General features: G+C 45.8%; 1 pseudogene; it reads left to right on the top strand.

The window, feature by feature from the left end:
- Positions 1 to 15926, top strand: part of LOC106482055 (uncharacterized) — a 33143-nt pseudogene extending 17217 nt beyond the window's left edge.
- Positions 15927 to 18650: the final 2724 nt, after the last annotated feature.

The raw sequence follows: 18650 nt of genomic DNA, 5'->3' as shown, positions 1-18650 counted from the left end.
TAGAGACACTGTCCAAGCACACAGGGATGAGGTTAGGAAAGCTGAAGGCCACCTGTGAGGCTTGTGAAGGACAACAAGAAAGACTTCTACAGGTACATCAGCAGCAAAAAGAAGCCTAGAGAAAATGTGGGCCTGCTGCTGAATGGGAATGAGGACCTGGTGACAAAGGACACAGAAAAGACTGAAGTACACAATACCTTCTTTACTGCAGTCTTTACTAGTAAGATTTGCCTTTAGGAGTCGCAGGCTCCTGAGACCAGTGGGGAAGTCTGGAGCAAGGAAGTTCAAGGTCCTTCTTGGTGGAGAAGTGCTGAGGGAGTTGCCCAATGTCACTGCGAGGCCACTCTCAATTACCTTTGAAAGGTCATGGTGATCGGGGAGGTTCCTGAGGACTCGAAGAAAGCAAATGTTACTGCTGTCTTCAAGAAGGGAAAGAAACAGGATCTGGGGAACTACAGCCTCACCTCGATCTCTAGGAAGCTGATGGAGCAAATAATCCTGGAAACCATTTCCAAATACTTGAAAGACAAGAAGGGGATCAGGAGCAGTCAGTATGGGTTTAGAAGGGGGAAACTGTGCTTAACCAGCCTGATAGCCCTCTACAGTGAAACAACTGGCTCGGTGGATGAAAAGAGAGCAGTGGATGTTGTTCTAACTTGACTTCAGCAAGGCTAAACTGGAGGCCAATTTCCCTGGACTTGCTCCAGTATGTCCCTGTCTCTCTTGTCCTGGGGAGCCCAGCACTGAATACAGCACTCCAGATGTGGTCTCAGCAGTGCTGATCAAAGCGGAAGGATTACCTCCCTTGACCTGCTGGCAAAGTTCTTCCTGATGCAGTCCAGAATGCTGTTGACCTTCTTTGCCGCAAAGGCACATTGCTGGTTCGTGTTATACTTGTTGTCCACCAGGACTCCAGGCCCTTCTCTGCAAAGCTGCATTCCAGTCAGTCAGCTCCCAGCCCATCCTGGTGCATGGTGTTATTCCTCCTCACGTGCAGGACTTTGCTTTTCATTTTGCTGAACTTCATGAGGTTCCTGTTGGCCCATTTCTCCAACCTGTCGAGGTCCCTGTGAGTAGCAGTGCAACCATCTTGTGTGTCAGTCACTCCTCCCAGTTTTGTGTTGTCTGCAAATTTGCTGAGGATTCACTCTGTCCTATCATCCAGGTCATAATTAAATTGTTTCATATTCTATTTGTACTCTATTGGCCCCAGTAGCAAACCCTGGAATGCAACGAAGATGATTAAGGCATTCAAGCACCTGTCATAGGAAGAGCGGCTGAGAGAACAGGGAGTGTTTAACCTGGAGAAGAGAAGGCTCAGGGGCAATCTTATCAATGTGTGTATGAATACCTGATGGAGGGGAGTAAAGAAGATGGAGCTAGATTCTTCTCAGTGGTATCCAGTGACAGGACAAGAAGCAATGGGCACAATTTGAAATACAAGAAATTCAAATTAAACACAGGAAAAAACTTTTTTACAGTCAGAGTGGTCAAACGCTGGGATAGGTTGCCTAGAGAGGCTGTGGAGACTTCATCCTTGGGCATGTTCAAAACCTGACTGGACGAGGTCCTGAGCAACCTGCTCTAGTTGACCCTGCTTTGAGCAGAGGGATTGGACTAGATGATCTCCAGAGGTCCCTTCCAACCTATACTATTCTGTGATTTGGTGATTCTGTGACCCTCCTCCCCTGCCCCCCCCCCCCCAAAAAAATACCCATTAACACATCCACACAAACAAGAGGCAATTACACCAAGCAAAAGTAACCTCTGAAGAATTAATGTATCACAGACTCATTTTGATATGGTATGAAAATATTTGAAATATAAATAATCTGAGGTCCAGAAAAGTCCTGATGAATGTAAGACAAAATTAAACTGACAGTGCATTTGGGACAGCTGGTCCCCAGACATTGTTAAAAAAATCCCAGCTCAGTTCTCTACAAGTTTATTAAGAATAAATCTGGAATCCAGTCCTTGAAGGGAAAAGGGCTCTGACAATGCAAATTGATCCGCATTCATTGTCACAAGGTATGGACAAGCTTTAACAAGATAGGAGCATTACTACATCATCTACCAGAAAAGCCATGCTATTTTCAATTTCTGGCAACTGCTCTGTGGTTTGATTATTCAGCAGTAAAAGAGCAGAGAGGAAGAGGAAGACAAAATCCAGCAGCTTTCAAAAGACATGAAAGAGGGGTGTCACCTGGCAGTGAAATGCAGACACAAACGTTTTTGTATGACTGTTCATCACTGTGTGGACTAGGTATCACAGTGGTTGAAAGGGACTGAACCACCCTACACAAACTGACTCCCTGAAGAGTCTAAAGGTGCAGCATGGTCCACTTCCCCACAACCTCTTCTTCCCACAGACAACCGCAATCTCAGGAACAAATTTGGTACTGATCATGATTCAAGCAATAGGACGATTTATCTATGCCAGGCCAGTTTTCCTTGCACACAAATGTGAATGTTGGGTTGTCTTGCCAACCATTTGATTTGGAACATCTAATTGTCAGCTCAAGTTCAGCAGGTGGGGTTTTGCTGTAGTTTCCATCTGAGCTACTCATTGTGTCCCCTTCGAATCCATTAGAGAGAAACAGGTGCTTCTGGGGAGAAATTTGTCTCTTCCCAAGGTGTTTTAGACAGATGAAGTAGCTCATTCAATTACATGTGGGACGTTGCTGTCTCTCCACAACATTCAGTTGACTATTTCAAATGTAACTCCTGGAAGTTAAGCAAGAAGAGTACCACACCACGTGGTTGAAAGGCAGCTCCAATTTTCCCCTACCAGCTACACGGGTGGGCCGTCACCTACACTCTGCCACTGAGTACCATTCTTGAAATGAACTCCTCTCCTTTCTCAGCTTGCAACAAACCATCCCTCTCTGTTCACTACCTCCATCCACTTTTATGATTCTCCTCCCCTCCTCCCTTTTCCATAGCTGTTTCTTCTCCAGCTCAAAGACTTCGGAGACCGAGCATTAATGTCCCCTTCAGCCACATGGTTAGTAGCCTTCTCCATGGCCCAGTACTTCTGATCACAGACGCCTTTGTCTTTGGCCTCAAAAGCTGCAGTTTTTTCCCATTCATTTCCTCCTCAAAGGCCATTTCAAGGAGCATTTTCTGAGCTTCTGACATGGAGAGCACCAATTCCCCTCACCATCATAGGAAACCTAACTGAATGCATTCATTTTAAAGGTCCTTCATGGACTACAGATTGCTATGGGAGACGGAGGCTGCAGAGTCGCCACTACAAGACTGTAAGAAAGCCTTAGAGCTTTAGGCCCTGAAAAGGGCCAGGAAACCAATGTCTCCAGGGAAGGGGAAAGGGCTGGTCTGCCGCTTGGGCCATTTCCAGCTGTGGGATTCTCAGGCTTCTTTATGCCATGGTCAGCAGCTGGATGTCTTCCCGTCTCCCCTTGCCCCCACTTGTTTTGTTTTGTTTTGTTTTGTTTTGTTTTGTTTTGTTGGTTTTTTTTAACCATCAGTGCCAGCCTTCAGTATCACTTTGTTAGATGATCAAACTAACAGTTTTGTACCCTTCCCCAGGCTGTTCCTTGCACTTGGGCATATCAGTCCTATACTACCTCATAACTGCATTATTGTCTTCCCGCAAGTGTCAAGTTCCTCTTTTACCAGGATGTTAATAAACTTCCCTTCCTTTGCACCCTCCTCCAGCTTGAGAGCAGTTACAGAGCCACAATGAGTCTATTTCCTCGGTACACCACCTGTCTGTACCCAGGTCTTTTTTTTTTCTTCCGTCCCTATAAGGCTGTTAACATGGAGTTAGCATAGAGATACTACCTCAGAGCCATTGCATATCCATTTTCAAGGACTGTTCTGTTTAAAGCCTCTCTGTGAGGGGAAGTGCTCATACACTTACCTCAGTGCAAATGCTTGGTTAACGTTTCAATTAAATTAAATTAAAATGGTTACTGTTAAATTAAAGTGGTTAATGTTTCAATTAAAGGTAATTTGCCTGTATCACGTGGCTGTGTTTACACCCTTGCATTGCAAGGCTGTCTTTTACATCATCTTCAGCAACAGTCAGATAACCTGTAGCCACCACACCTCTGCTTCCTGGATAATCACTGAAGTGGCAGTTGCTTTATTGCTCAGCATACACAAGAGGAATGCATTCACGCAAAGTTTATCTTCCCCCACATATTACATTCCACACAACTCCTTAGGTGCAGGTGGCACTAAGGTGCAGAAAAGGGAAAGCAGTATGTCACCTTGCAGCCCACACTGACAGTCCACAAAAGGTCTTTCCAGGAACTGCTAGGGGGAATCTTGTCTGCAATGGATCTTGGCTTGAGATTCAGGGGATATGAGGCTTACTTACATTTTAAGTGCAAAACCGCAATATGGTAGGTCAGCAGCAGATCTTGTGGAGTAACTTGCTAAGCAGATAAACACCAGTAACATGGATAGCTGGAATGCCAACACCAAGCAGCAGCAAGTTCTGCAGCAATAAGTGCAAGAGCTGTGCTTCTGAACCAGCAGCAGTTTTACAAGGCTGACTGGGTTCCTCCCAAGCTTATGGACACTAGATGAGGGTCAAATCCCATCTGCTTTATCAACAAAGTTGTGTTGGTACAGTCACCAGGACTGCATGCAAGAGAGTTAATCATGCAGTATTGACTGCACAATCAGGGATTGTTGAGTTCTCTAGCAGATCATCCAGGCCAGGCAGGACATCCTAGAGGGCACCAGGCCCAGCCTGGGAAGCAAATCAGCCAGGCTGTGCCTGGATCTCAGAGTCACATTCATATTTGAAACCATTCATCAAAAGGTTGGACAGGTGTTTTGCAGGATGGGGGGGGATCCTTTGCTGTTGATTTTGTCATTATCTTAGAATAAAGCTCCTGACCCACAGGGCACAGGGTTATTCCTGCTCTGTGAGGTGGCATTGGACAGTTCTTAAATCATCAGCTCAAATTTTGTGATAAATAAGGGGGTTATGCACACAGCCTTTTCAGAATTTTCATCCTGAAAAAGTTTCAGAGAGGGTGTCTCCAGTTCTGCCTCATGTGATTTTTATATGACCCACATTCAACTCCAGTCTCACCAACGTGCATGCTGTAGAAGCAGAGTCATGTTGCCAGAAGGGCCTAACCACTGTACAGTCCTCCTCTTTCCCTTTCTGACTGAGTATTTAATCACTCTCTGTAAAGTGGAACAGCTCCAGGAAAGGCTTGGTGAAGGGTGCGTCTGCATCGGTTCACATGCCGCAGTATGCTGCAAGTGCTAACTATGTTGGATCTGTAGGGACGAGCCTGCTTCAGCTCGGGAGCCACAGCACTCTGCGTGTTGCTGGCCTCTACCTCCAAGGCAAGCATGCACACATAATGTCTTTAGCCCCCATGGCTGGGTCCCTCTGCCCTGACTTTGGAGTGGCTGGTTTGGATCTTCCCTCAGGCACAAGGGGGACTTAAAAGCTGTATCTCCAGCAACCCAGGGAAGTAGTGACTGTCAGCTGTGCAAGGACAGGTATGTACAGCTCAAATGGGCACCTCTGGTTTACATCAAGGAAAAACTGATTTCCACCCCAGATCTCCCTACTATCTCTCTCTCTCTCTCTCTCTCTGGAGGGGTGAGCTTTAGGCACTTAAATTGGTCCTAAATGTTTTTGCATAGTAGCTAGTTGCTCAAATTTACTTAATTTTGTAGGTAAATCTACAGAATGAGAACCACTCGTGATTGTTCAGCTCCAAGGACTGAAGGTCTCAGCAAAACTCCAGATGTCCTTGCCCTCTGGACACAATTCTTAAATGAGGCAAGGGAAGTAACAGGGACAACAGGCCCTGTGCCTTGCAGGAACACCCGGAAGAAGCGGTGGGTGATTGTTGTGGAGGACTCCCTGCTGCAGGGGACGGAGGCACCTATCTGCCGACCTGACCTCTTGTCTAGAGAGGTTTGTTGCCTGCCAGGGGCTCGTATATGAGATATCATAGAAAGAGTGCCAAGGCTTGTCCACTCGTCAGACTATTACCCTCTGCTGCTCTTCCATGTGGGCACTAATGACACCAAGGGCAAATTGGAGACCATCAAACAGGATTTCAGAGCTCTGGGGATGGTGGTCAAGGGTCTGGGAGCCCAGGTCATCTTCTCCTCAATCCTGCCAGTGAGGGGGATGGATGAGAGGAGGAGGAGGAGACAGACTTTCCAAGTTAATAACTGGCTGCGCTGCTGGTGTCGGCAACAGGGTTTTGGTTTCTACGACCATGGGACCCTGTTTGAAGATCGACAACTGATGGCGAGAGATGGGATCCACCTCACTAAGTGGGGCATGCGTGTCTTTGCCAACAGGTTGGCCAACCTGGTAAGGAGGGCTTTAAACTAGGAAAGATGGGGGAAGGGGAGAGTTATAGTGACAGGGTAGCTGGCAAAACACAGCTCAAGTCGGGATGCCTCCAGCGGGTGCATGCAGCCAGGGAAGTGCGCATGGGACATGGCTATGGAGGATCCTCTTGTATCCCTCCTGGGAAACCTGCATGCTCGATCACCACTCTGAAATGCCTGTACACCAATGCACGCAGCATGAGGAATAAACAGGAAGAACTAGAGATGTGTGTGCGGTCACAGGGCTGTGATCTCATTGCAATTACAGAGACACGGTGGGATAGCTCGCATGACTGGAGTGCTGTCATGGATGGCTACATGCTTTTTAGGAAAGACAGGCCAGGAGAGCGAGGTGGTGGAGTTGCTCTTTATGTGAGAGAGCAACTAGAATGCATTGAGCTCTGCCTAGGTGTGGATGAAGAGCGAGTTGAGAGCTTATGGGTAAGTATTAAAGGGCAGGCTAGCATGGGTGACACTGTTGTGGGTGTTTACTACAGGCCACCTGATCAGGAAGAGGAAGTCAATGAAGCCTTCTACAGACAGCTGGAAGTAGCCTCACGATCCCAGGCCCTGGTTCTCATGGGGGACTTCAACCACCCTGATATCTGCTGGAGAGACAAGACAGCTAGGCACAAACAGTCCTGGAGGTTCCTGTAGAGCATTGGTGACAACTTCTTGACACAGGTGGTGGAGGAGCCAACAAGGAGAGGTGTGCTGCTGGACCTCGTACTAACAAACAAAGAAGGACTGGTGGAAGATGTGAAGGCTGGCGGCAGCCTTGGCTGCAGTGACCATGAGATGGTGGAGTTCAGGATCCTGCGAGGGGGAGGCAGGGCAACAAGTAGGATCGCAACCCTTGACTTCAGGAGAGCAAACTTTGGCCTCTTCAGGGACCTACTCGGAGGAATCCCATGGGTTAGGGCCCTAGAAGGAAGGGGGTTCAAGAGAGCTGGTTAATATTCAAGCATCACTTCCTCCAAGCTCAAGATCGGAGCATCCCTATGAGTAGGAAGTCAAGCAAAGGAGGCAGATGACTTGCATGGATGAGCAAGGAGCTCCTGGCAAAACTCAGCCTTCCTCGTCGCATCCCTGCATACTCTGACAACGTGTCTGCCTGTCCCCCTTTCCACTTTCTGTATACTTCCTTCTTCTGGTTAAGGCCCATTTGGAGTTAAATCTGGCGAAAGATGTCAAGGACAACAAGAAGGGCTTCTTCAAATACATCAGTAGCAAAAGGAAGACAAGGGAAAATGCGGGCCCGTTGCTGAATGGGGTGGGTGCCCTGGTGACGAAGGATGCAGAGAAGGCAGAGTTACTGAATGCCGCCTTTGCTTCAGTCTTTACTGCTCAGGCCAGCCCTCAGGAATCCCAGACCCTGGAGGCAAGAGAGAACGTCTGGAGAGAGGAAGACTTTCCCTTGGTCGAGGAGGATCGGGCTAGAGATGATTTAAGCAAACCTGACACCCACAAATCCATGGGCCTTGATGGGATACACCCACGAGTGCTGAGGGAGCTGGCGGATGTTATTGCTAGCCCCTCTCCATCATCTTTGAAAGGTCATGGAGAACAGGAGAGGTGCCTGAAGACTGGAAGAGAGCCAATGTCACCCCAGTCTTCAAAAAGGGCAAGAAGGAGGACCCAGGGAACTACAGGCCAGTCAGCCTCACCTCCATCCCTGGGAAGGTGATGGAGCAGCTCATCCTGGAGGCCATCTCCAAGCACGTGGAGGAAAAGAAGGTCATCGGGAGTAGTCAGCATGGCTTCACCAAGGGGAAATCATGCTTAACCAATCGGATAGCCTTCTATGATGGAATGACTGGCTGGGTAGATGAGGAGAGAGCAGTGGGTGATGTCTCCCTTGACTTCAGCAAGGCTTTCGACACTCTCTCCCATAACACCCTCATAGGCAAGCTCAGGAAGTGTGGGTTAGATGAGCGGGCAGTGAGGTGCATTGAGAACTGGCTGAATGGCAGAGCTCAGAGGGTTGTGATCAGTGGCGCAGAGTCTAGTTGGAGGCCTGTAGCTAGCGGTGTCCCCCAGGGGTCCAGCATTGTTCAACTTCTTCATCAGTGACCTGGATGAAGGGACAGAGTGCACCCTCAGCAAGTTTGCTGACGATACCAAACTGGGAGGAGTGGCTGATACCCCAGAGGGCTGTGATGCCGTTCAGAGAGATCTGGACAGGCTGGAGAGGTGGGCGGAGAGGAACCTCATGAAGTTCAACAAAGGCAAGTGCAGGGTCCTGCACCTAGGGAGGAATAACCCCATGCAGCAGTACAGGTTGGGGGCTCACCTGCTGGAAAGCAGCTCTGCCGAGAAGGAGCTGGGAGTGCTGGTGGACAACAAGTTAAGCAGGAGCCAGCAATGTGCCCTTGTGGCCAAGAAGGCCAATGGTATCCTGGGGTGCTTTAGAAAGAGTGTTGCCAGCAGGTCGAGGGAGGTGATCCTCCCCCTCTACTCAGGCCTGGTGAGGCCGCATCTGGAGTACTGTGTCCAGTTCTGGGCTCCCCAGTACAAGCGAGACATGGCACTACTGGAGCAAGTCCAGCGAAGGGCTACGAAGGTGATTAGGGGACTGGAGCATCTCTCCTATGAGGAAAGGCTGAGAGAGCTGGGCCTGTTCAGCCTGGAGAAGAGAAGGCTGAGAGGGGCTCTTATTAATGTGTACAAGTATCTTAAGGGAGCGTGTCAAGAGGATGGAGCTAGACTCTTCTCGGCGGTGCCCAGCGACAGGACGCAAGGCAACGGGCACAAACTGAATCACAGGAAGTTCCATCTGAATATGAGGAGAACTTCTTCACTGTGAGGCTGACAGAGCTCTGGAACAGGTTGCCCAGAGAGGTTGTGGAGTCTCCTTCTCTGGAGATATTCAAAACCTGCCTGGACACGATCCTGTGCAACGTGCTCTAGGTGACCCTGCTTGAGCAGGGGGGGTGGACTAGATGCTCTCCAGAGGTCCCTTCCAACCTCAACCATTCTGTGATTGTGTGATTCAGCTCAGCCTCGGGCTGTCTATCCCTATCCCTGTGACGTCATAGCAGTGCCATTCTCCAGCTCCACCATAGCCCTGCCCCAGCCTGGCCATGGGCCCTGCTGATCTGGACCTCAACCCGTAGGCTGATGTGCTGGCCTGGCCTTGCCAGCCAGTGCTCAGCCCCGAGTTCCAGCAGCCAGACCTCCAGGATGGGGGATAAACACAAACATTATCTCTATCTCTACAATATATCTCTACCTAATGAAGAGCAATCCTTTCCCCTTCTCAAGTTACCAAAAGCAGGATTAGGACTCCCTGAGGCACCAAATTGCCCTCAGCCTTGGCCCTTGAAGAAAGATAACAATTTTAAAAGCCCAGGTTTAGCCCAGTCCTCGTCTTGCTGGGCAACAAAAAAATAATTCAAAGTGAAAAGCTAGACTGCTTCTGCAGCCCAGAAGAGTTTTGCTAATTGCTGTAGAATAACATGCAAACACTGAACAACTTTTGGCTTTCCATTGGGCTAAAATCCATGAGCCTTGCCAAAGCCACATCACAATCCTGCAGGTTCCCAGGGGATAAAATCCCCACCCTCTTGCCCAGCCTTGTTTGATCCCTGTTTGAAAGTCTACCCAATTTCTTCATGCGTTATATTGCGCATGTTACTGCCTGTCTCATCTGAAATAGTGGGTGGTAAAAGGGAAGGAAGAGGCACTTTTGGTAAGTAGGTATATCACGGTGTTGAGAACTTGGAGTGGCACAATGACATAAACACTATAAGACCTCATACAAAAACCTGAGACTGCAAAAGGAACAATGCATTTTAAGGAAGCAGAGCTCTGCAGTGCTGGAGGAGAGAACTACAGCCTTCTCTTCCCATTTCCATTTCTCCTGGAAGGATATTGCTTACTGAGTTTCCTAAAGCGAAGAAAAAAGGGTTGTTTAAAAGTTTGGCCTTGATCAAGGTATCTGAAATCACTCCACTACAATATTATTGTTTTCTTCCCTCCCTGTTTTGGAAGAAAAAGTGAATTTTCACAACTTTCATGGCATTCCATGCATAGATCCTTGGGACAAATAACTGGCATTTCATTCCCTGATTTTATACACTTTTAGAGTGTGATAAGGAAAGTGGACTTTATTTGACTATGTGCAAACAGTGTGGAAACAGACAAGCTGGTATTTGGAAGTGGAGTCACCATCTCAGTTGAGCCAAGTAAGTTTCACTTCTTTTACTATTAAAAATATATTAAAAGTTGGGAATGGAGGTGGGGCAAAGGGATTGTGTGATTTGGCAGCATAACAAGATTTTTCTGGCTTCTTGGTATCTCTGGAGCATGCAGGCTCCAGCCAGGTGTTCATTTTGAGTCCTCAGCTCATATCTACTTAACAAAGCTTCTCAGGAAGAACAGGGCTAGTTTCCTAGCTGTGTGCATCATCATTACTCCACAGATCTTCAAACCCCCTGGAAGTATGCACTACAGAATTTAACACTCTATTGTTTATGCCCAGTCAAGATGGCATCTTAGCCCAGCTTTAGGATGCAGTTAAAGCAGTTTGCTTTCCTTCATTTGAAATTTTGACTCTGTAGCACTAAGGTGTGTGGAAAGAAAAAATGTAGATGTAAAGGGTTTCAGGAGAAAATAGTTCCTATAGAAAGGCAGGACATACAGATTTTCTTAGCAACTGCTTGAAATGTGAGCAAAATCTGAGAAAGACCCTTTATATTTAGAAATGACACTCTTCTGAAGGTGCTCTTTATAAGTACGGACCTAAGCTGTATTCCTAAGCTTTTGTGTGGGAGCATGAAAGTTAGGGCAGCGGGTGAGTTTGCTGGGTTGATTTCTACTGTCCTAAAACATCCAGCTGCCTACTAGCCCCTCCTCTCCAACACGCACGCACACAAACACTGCTTTCAGTGCTCCCCTTGGCTTCCAGATGCTGAAACAATTGTCCAGTGGCTTTTTACATCCCTATTTACAGAATCACAGAAACACAGAATGGTTGAGGTTGGAAGGGACCTCTGGAGAGCATCTAGTCCAACCCCCCTGCTCAAGCATGGTCACCTAGAGCACGTTGCACAGGATCGCGTCCAGGCGGGTTTTGAATATCTCCAGAGAAGGAGACTCCAGACAGGCATGGGGCTCTCTTAGATGCTGGCTCACATCTGCCAGCCCCATATAGCTGTCTCCAAATCTGCAGGGTATCTTATATGCCACTACATGTCTGTTTTGGGGCAAATGAATCCCACCCCTATCCTGTGAGAACAGGGAAACCAAAGTTACCATTTTGAAAAAGGCTCATTCTTCTCTGCTAATATATCGTCATCTGCAAATGTAAGACCAGAAGATACTGCAAGCTTCCATCAGCCCAACCTCAGTCTAGGCCAGTATAAACTTGGCAGTTATCAGCCAAAGAGGTGAAGTCTTCCGCCATAACCACCAGGGCCTTCAAGAAAAATCAGCCAACAAAAGACAGGTGAGCGGGTCTAAGACTGAGTAATGGCGTTGCCTTTTCAGAAGAACACAGAAAACCTCACACAAGGTTCTGGTTCCTCACAAAAAACTGTCTTGTATGCTTTTTGAAATAAGGTTATTCTGAATTTGAGACTTGTTATATTAGCCATTGCTGTGTCATGATTCCTGTTCTACAAGAACCATGGAAAAGAAAAATCTTTTGCAGAAAAGTAGGTTTTAGAAACTGTTGGTTCTTCCAAAGACAAGAACAGATTTTCCAGATTTCTGGACTTCTGATAGCCTATCTCTTTTGGTGCTATTTTTATATTTCTGTGGAATATGTTCAGTGGCATTTAAAGCAGCTAAGAACAGACAAACCTTATTTCTTGAACCTCTTGAGATTTCCCAAACACAAAAGACATAGAAAACATCCATTAATAGTCACTACACTGCATCTACTCCTAAGGATTCAATTGAGGAATAGCTAAGGGATTATATTTGGTTCGTTCCACATAAACTTTTCATTCAGAAAACCAAGATCTGTACGAGAACGGAATATATAGCCAATTCTGTGCCTTTGTAAGATTAAGGGGGAAAAGAAGCATAAGCGCTTGTATAATTATATTAACTGCCTTCTGCATGCAATAGAAATGTATCCTGGCCAGGAGCCAGGGGGGATCCCACAGCCAGCAAGGCAGGGGCCTTGCCAGCCAGCGCTCAGCCCTGAGTTCCAGCAGCCAAACCTCCAGCATGGGGGAGGAACACGAACATATTAGAAAAAAAATGGAAAATGGGACAAACATTCCAGAGATTTCTTTTGATGGTTTTTCTCCTAGTTTTCCACATTAATGACAGGGATAGGTTTCACTGAAAGTGTATGTGCCTAGTACAGTCTGAGATGCCCAGAGGATCTATAGGAAACCTGTTCCTTTCTGAAGGGATAGCGAGAGGTAAGACAGGATGCATGGGGTACATGGAATGGCACTAAACTCCTCTGTTTAGGCAGACTGTCCTTGATCTGCTCTTTGGGAAACAGGAAGAAATAGTGACAGAAAGACATTCAGCTGTCAGAGAACAGTCCTGACTGGACTATCTCTGACCTGTAGGTGATTTGGCTCTCCGAAAAGAGAGCAGCAAATAAAGTCATCCCCAGATGATGCTTCTTTTTCAGAGAATCAAGAAGAGTCTGCCCTGGAAGTCATTGCACTTAAATCAAGGAAACGCAGACAGTACAGTAGCAAAGTGAATGTGGCTTGTTTGGCAAGGACTTTCTACTCTAAGAACATCAGCCTTGATGTACCCAAGGGTGACACTGTATATGACCTGAAGGCACCTCTTGTCACATCAGAGGGGATGTACAGTACCCTGAAGGTAGTTGTGGTGGAACCAGAGATGGAGGTGACCTGCAAGGCTGTGCACAAGGGGAACAAGACTGCAGCCAGCACAACCCTTCCAGGTACAGTGTTGTAGTCCAAACACAATCTGTTTCTGGGAGACAGATCTTCCAACGTGTTTTCTTGCTCATGCTAGGAAGTGTCCCCTTTGAGCATGTAGCAGTAACAAGTAAGAACGGTCAGGAAGGTATGTAGGTCCTTAATTAGATGGTGCCAAGAGATATTAAAAAGCACCTAACATAGATGGAGTTTTCTTCAACCTCCCCCTCCCCCTCCCACCCACCCCCAGTATTTGTAAGTCCAGCCTTATCTAAGGCAAAACATTGCCAGGCACAGAAGTATACATGCCTGCAGGAAGAAAGCCTGAAATAGCTTTCACAGAAACAAAAATTAAAAAGTAAACATAATTTTTTTCCCAAAATTTTTTTTGGTTAATTTTTGGTCATTTTTAATGGAGAAATTTTTCTGTGGTAAAGATCATTTTAAAAGGCTGAGAAAAGAGAACTCAATAGTCCCAGGTTTGTTTGTTTGTTTGCTTGCTTGCTTTTCACTGCAATCACATGCAGGAAGCTAGCTTTTCCCTTCAAATTAAACTCAGGATTAATGATCTCCCATCTGATTCTCCAATACTGCTTATCCATTGCTGGGGAAGGGGGTCTTACATATACTTTATGTAATTCTTGTTTTATATAGCTTAGATATATTTTATAGTGTCTTTTTTAATCATACAACAGAAAAGAAAGCTGAAGAACTGGTAACAGTGAATGCTTGCAACATTACAGACACCTCTTCAAAAGGTTAGTTGCTGAAAGGAACTGTGGCATTAAGTTACTTCATTGGGGATTCAATACCAGTGCAAGAAAAACATGTTTTCTTTGGTACAGAAGTGTCAGAATTGCAAATACTTACCTGCTGTTTCAGGTTAACTGGTTAAATAGATGACAGTTTTCCATGAGATAAGCAACAGGAATTAAAATCCTAGCCAGTCAGACATCTCCTCTCTTCCCTGCACTGGCCACATTCCTCTGTTATCTTTTCCTTTGTTCCTGCTTCCCTCATCTGTCTATAATCTGCAGATTTTTCTTTTTCTGCTAATAGCAAGACCACAATCTCTTCCCTCTTTTCCTTCTGTTTAAAACAGGTATCAAAATGGAGAAAGCAAACTTGCTGTTCATGGCTGTATTGGGTTTGAGAGTCCTGCTGGCAAAAAGCATCGCCTTCAATACACTCATGAGTATCAGGCTGTTGCTCTTCTGAGGCAGCGAACACACTGTTCAGTCCCTGGGAACATAAGAGGCAAGTGCAGGGAGTGACTCTTTGACTTTGTATCCCTCTGTAACCCCAGAAAGAGCGATGTCGGTTCAGCTGTTCATGTTTCCACTGAATAAGTCAATGTTTCCAGCGACCAGTTCACTGGCAGCACAACCCCAAATTGCCTTTGCACCTGTCTACTCCAGAGCACCTCAGGTTGTATCAGAAATCTTCTGCTGGCTGTTTCAAGTGGCAGAGCACAAAGTCTGGAGAAAAGTCAGGATCAGGAAGGAATCTAAAGGGAGGATCCCAAACTCAAAAATGTGAAAAGAGGAAAACAAAAGGAGGAAGGAGAATTTTTAAGATAATGTACCCAAGATAATACAAACAATTATCCCATACATTCTCAGTTAACAGAAACTAGGCACAACTGTCAACAAGAATTTAAAATAAATACTACTCTTTCAGGTACTGGGGAAGTGAGACAGCAGTGGACTAAAGAAGAGCAGGAGAGAACACATATCAGCATAATTTCAACATCATGGGTCAACTTTGCTGGCAATAAACATCTAAAGCATCACAGAAGCCCCCAGTCCCTGTAGATCTATCATTCCCTCCACTTCATCAAGGTGCACTTCAGTTAACACCATTTGGAAGTATTCTCAGACATATAATACTGTTGAACCCTTGTCCCGTTCAGCTAGTTTCATTAACTGTAAGAGCAATTTTTGATATTTCTTATTCCCAATGAACCAAAAGAGTTTTTCCTCATCCCTCAGCTAAGCAGGAATACTTAGATCTCCTACTCCTCTATCCCTTGCATCAAAACATCCAAGATGCTTAGTTTTGAAAAATTAAAACTGAACTTTAGACTTGCTGTGCTTTAAAAATAGCACATCTGGTCATATTGCATTACTGTCTACAGAAGTAATGCTTTACTGCTTAGGGATCCCAGGCACAGCAGGAACGCTGTATAGTTTTAATTTTTTAGAAGCTCTTATTAGTGGCAATTTTCTAGAGTAGGTGATTAGATCTTCACTGGACCTGAAGTGATTCACTTCAGCCAGGGATGTAGTACTGTTTTCATTTGCATCTCTTCTTTAAAACGTGTATCTCTTCTGTTAAGTATATGGTACCCGTGCTTCAGATGTCTGTAGTAAGTACCAAAATAAAGTTTTATTATCAGGCTTTTGTGGTTTGTTCTGGGCCCTTTCTTCTGAAATTTCAGTGGGAACTGTTGAAATCCAGCTGTCTTATCCAGCGACCATCGAGATCTAGAAATCCACCTATTACAGCCTAGATTTCCCTGTGTGTGTGTGTGTGTGTGTGTGTGTGTGTGTGTGTGCGCGTTTTTGTTCTTTGGTTTTTTTTGTTTTTTTTTTCCCCGTTGGACTTTCCACAGGGAAAGAAACGACCTCTTTGGCACATTTAAGAGGCTTCAGGAAGGCTAAGAATTCTTGCCCCATGGGGTTTGAATGAATTTTAATTATTCGTGCCCTTTGCAGGTGACTCAAGCTCAAAATTGTGGATCATAGCAAAAACAGAGATGCATCCAAAGAGAAATCAGTTAAGAGATGGGTCGATAAGAGCATGAGGAATGAAAGCACACCCCTCAGAAGATGAGAGAATGGGGTGTTTATTTTCTATTCACTGATACTGGGAAAAGGCCAACAGGAAATACTGTGGTATGGTTTGATAGACTGATAATGTAGCAGTTTGGTTGGCAGTCGAAAAGACCCCAACACACACATTCCCCAGCTGACTTTTCTCTCACAAGCTGCAAGATGCCGCCTGCTTGAAGCAGGATACTGTGGTTAAAATGTAGGACTAAATCACACTATGCAAGACAAAATCCCCCTTGCTTTTAAAAAACATGCTAACCACTTCCTGAAGGGGAGCACACAAGGTTTTTTCAAATACTGACTGAGGCACTGCTGGCTCCAAAAGAGCCCCAAGAGTGTGCATGGCAAAATCTGTTCAATTAGCCTTGGTAAGTTTAGTTCTTCAAACCCTCACTCCTATCCAGAAGATGTGACATTTATATGGATGATGCTAAGAGAGAAAAAAATCTCTTTTCTTTTCTTCTTTTCTTCTTTTCTTTTCTTTTCTTTTCTTTTCTTTTCTTTTCTTTTCTTTTCTTTTTTCTCTTCTCTCTTCTCTTCTCTTCTCTTCTCTTCTCTTCTCTTCTCTTCTCTTCTCTTCTCTTCTCTTCTTTTCAAATCAACTACACCACCATGAAGAAAACTGGAGCGTTTTGCTCACTGGTAGATTTATCTTGACATATTGATAGACACAATGAACTTTTTTTGCATTGTACTCCACCCCATAATATTTCCCAGTTTCATTAGTAAGATGCAGAGTGGGAGTTTGACTTGTGGGTCTCAGGACCACTCAAGGGATGAGTGTTTCCTGAGTAGCCCTTGACTCATTTGAGAGCATCAGCAGAATAAAAAGCAAAGAGAAGGATCTACAGGAGTGTGGTAACCAGAGGCACAGCATTGCCTGATACCACACTAGATAAACCTGATAAAAATCTCAGTCCTTATTTTTCTGAGGCCAGTTGGTATGGGTGCAGGATACCAGTGCCTCAGCTACATAATTAAGAGCTGTGGCTTGCATGATGCCCCAGTGGTAAAGTGTTTCATACCTCCCTGTGCACCACTGGGAATCAGACCAGTGTGGGAATGTCTATGCTAACAGAAGAAGTGTCAGTGACTCAAACCTCCATTATCTAAGAGTAAGCAAAGGCATTCCTTATTTTGCTTTAATATGATTTGTATTTTCAGTGGATCCAAAGCACCCAGCAAAAATCCAGGCATTCTCTGCTTTGGGCTCCTGTGACCCTTATAATTTGACTGCTAAATCTCTCTTGCAAGGCCAAGCACCCAAAATCATTTTCTAGGCTATCCAAAGTCTAACAAGATTCATTTCATCAAATCAGCTTTCGGGGTGGTGGGGGGGGAGAGATGGTTTCCTGGACACAGGGTGTCCCAGTGTGCCCAGAGTGTATAACGGGGTATGATTCCACTGCTGCCTGATATGCCCCTGACATGTCTGTTTCCTGAGTTGCTCTTGCAGTTGGTTTCATTTTTTTGCCCAAGAACATCAAGAAATTGCCCAAGAAATTACCAAGAACATCATTTTAGCAATCAGGTTGTTTTAACACCCTTTTGCACCTATCCGTCTTTCTATCTATCTATCTCCCTCAAGAAAACAAGAGCTGTCAGGAGAGAGCTGCAACTAGAAAGTCTTGCACCGATTGAATAATGGGAGCTCTGGCAAAAAAAGACACACTTCCCATGAGATTCCCAACTTTTGAGTGGTGTGGAACAATCTACTGGTGGTAAGAAACAATATTAACAGGATTGCTGAATTTGTAAAAAGGACACAGGACAACTTTGATGGGCAGTGTGAGGACCTGAGTGTGAGAACCTCCCCAGATAGGTGGAGGTTTCAGGTTTTTGTCACATTCCCATACATTGCTACAGCTTCAGATTTCTACAACTTTTAATTCCAAATTAACCAGACAGACATAGAGACAACTGCGTGGATAGAGAAAGAGGGGGAAAGCTTCCATAAAATAAACAGATAGGCAATGCTATCACAGGCCCAGGAAAGGACAACACAGAATCACAGAATCGCTGAGGTTGGAAGGGGCCTCTGGAGATCATCTAGTCCAACCCCCCTGCTCAAGCAGGGTCACCTAGAGCACATTGCACAGGATTGCATCCAGGCGCGTTTTGAATATCTCCAGAGAAGGAGACTCCACCACCTCCCTGGGCAACCTGTTCCAGTGCTCTGTCAGCCTCACAGTGAAGAAGTTTTTCCTCATGTTCAGATGGAACTTCCTGTGATTCAGTTTGTGCCCATTTCCTCGCGTCCTGTCGCTCGGCACCACTGAAAAGAGTCTGGTCCCATCCTCTCAACACCCTCCCTTCAGATACTTGTACACGTTGATAAGATCTCCTCTCAGCCTTCTCTTCTCCAAGCTAAACAGGCCAAGCTCTCTCAGCCTTTCCTCATAGGAGAGATGCTCCAGTCCCCTAATCATCTTTGTGGCCCTTCGCTGGACTTGCTCCAGTAGTGCCACATCCCTCTTGTACTGGGGAGCCCAGAACTGGACGCAGTACTCCAGATGGGGCCTCACCAGGGCTGAGTAGAGGGGGAGAATAACCTCCCTTGACCTGCTGGCAATACTCTTCCTGATGCACCCCAGGATACCATTGGCCTTCT

This window comes from Apteryx mantelli, chromosome 7 (assembly GCF_036417845.1).
Source record: "Apteryx mantelli isolate bAptMan1 chromosome 7, bAptMan1.hap1, whole genome shotgun sequence".
Classification (NCBI taxonomy): domain Eukaryota; kingdom Metazoa; phylum Chordata; class Aves; order Apterygiformes; family Apterygidae; genus Apteryx; species Apteryx mantelli.
Note: the sequence above shows the minus strand (reverse complement) of the source record. Positions and strands in the feature narration are given on the sequence as shown.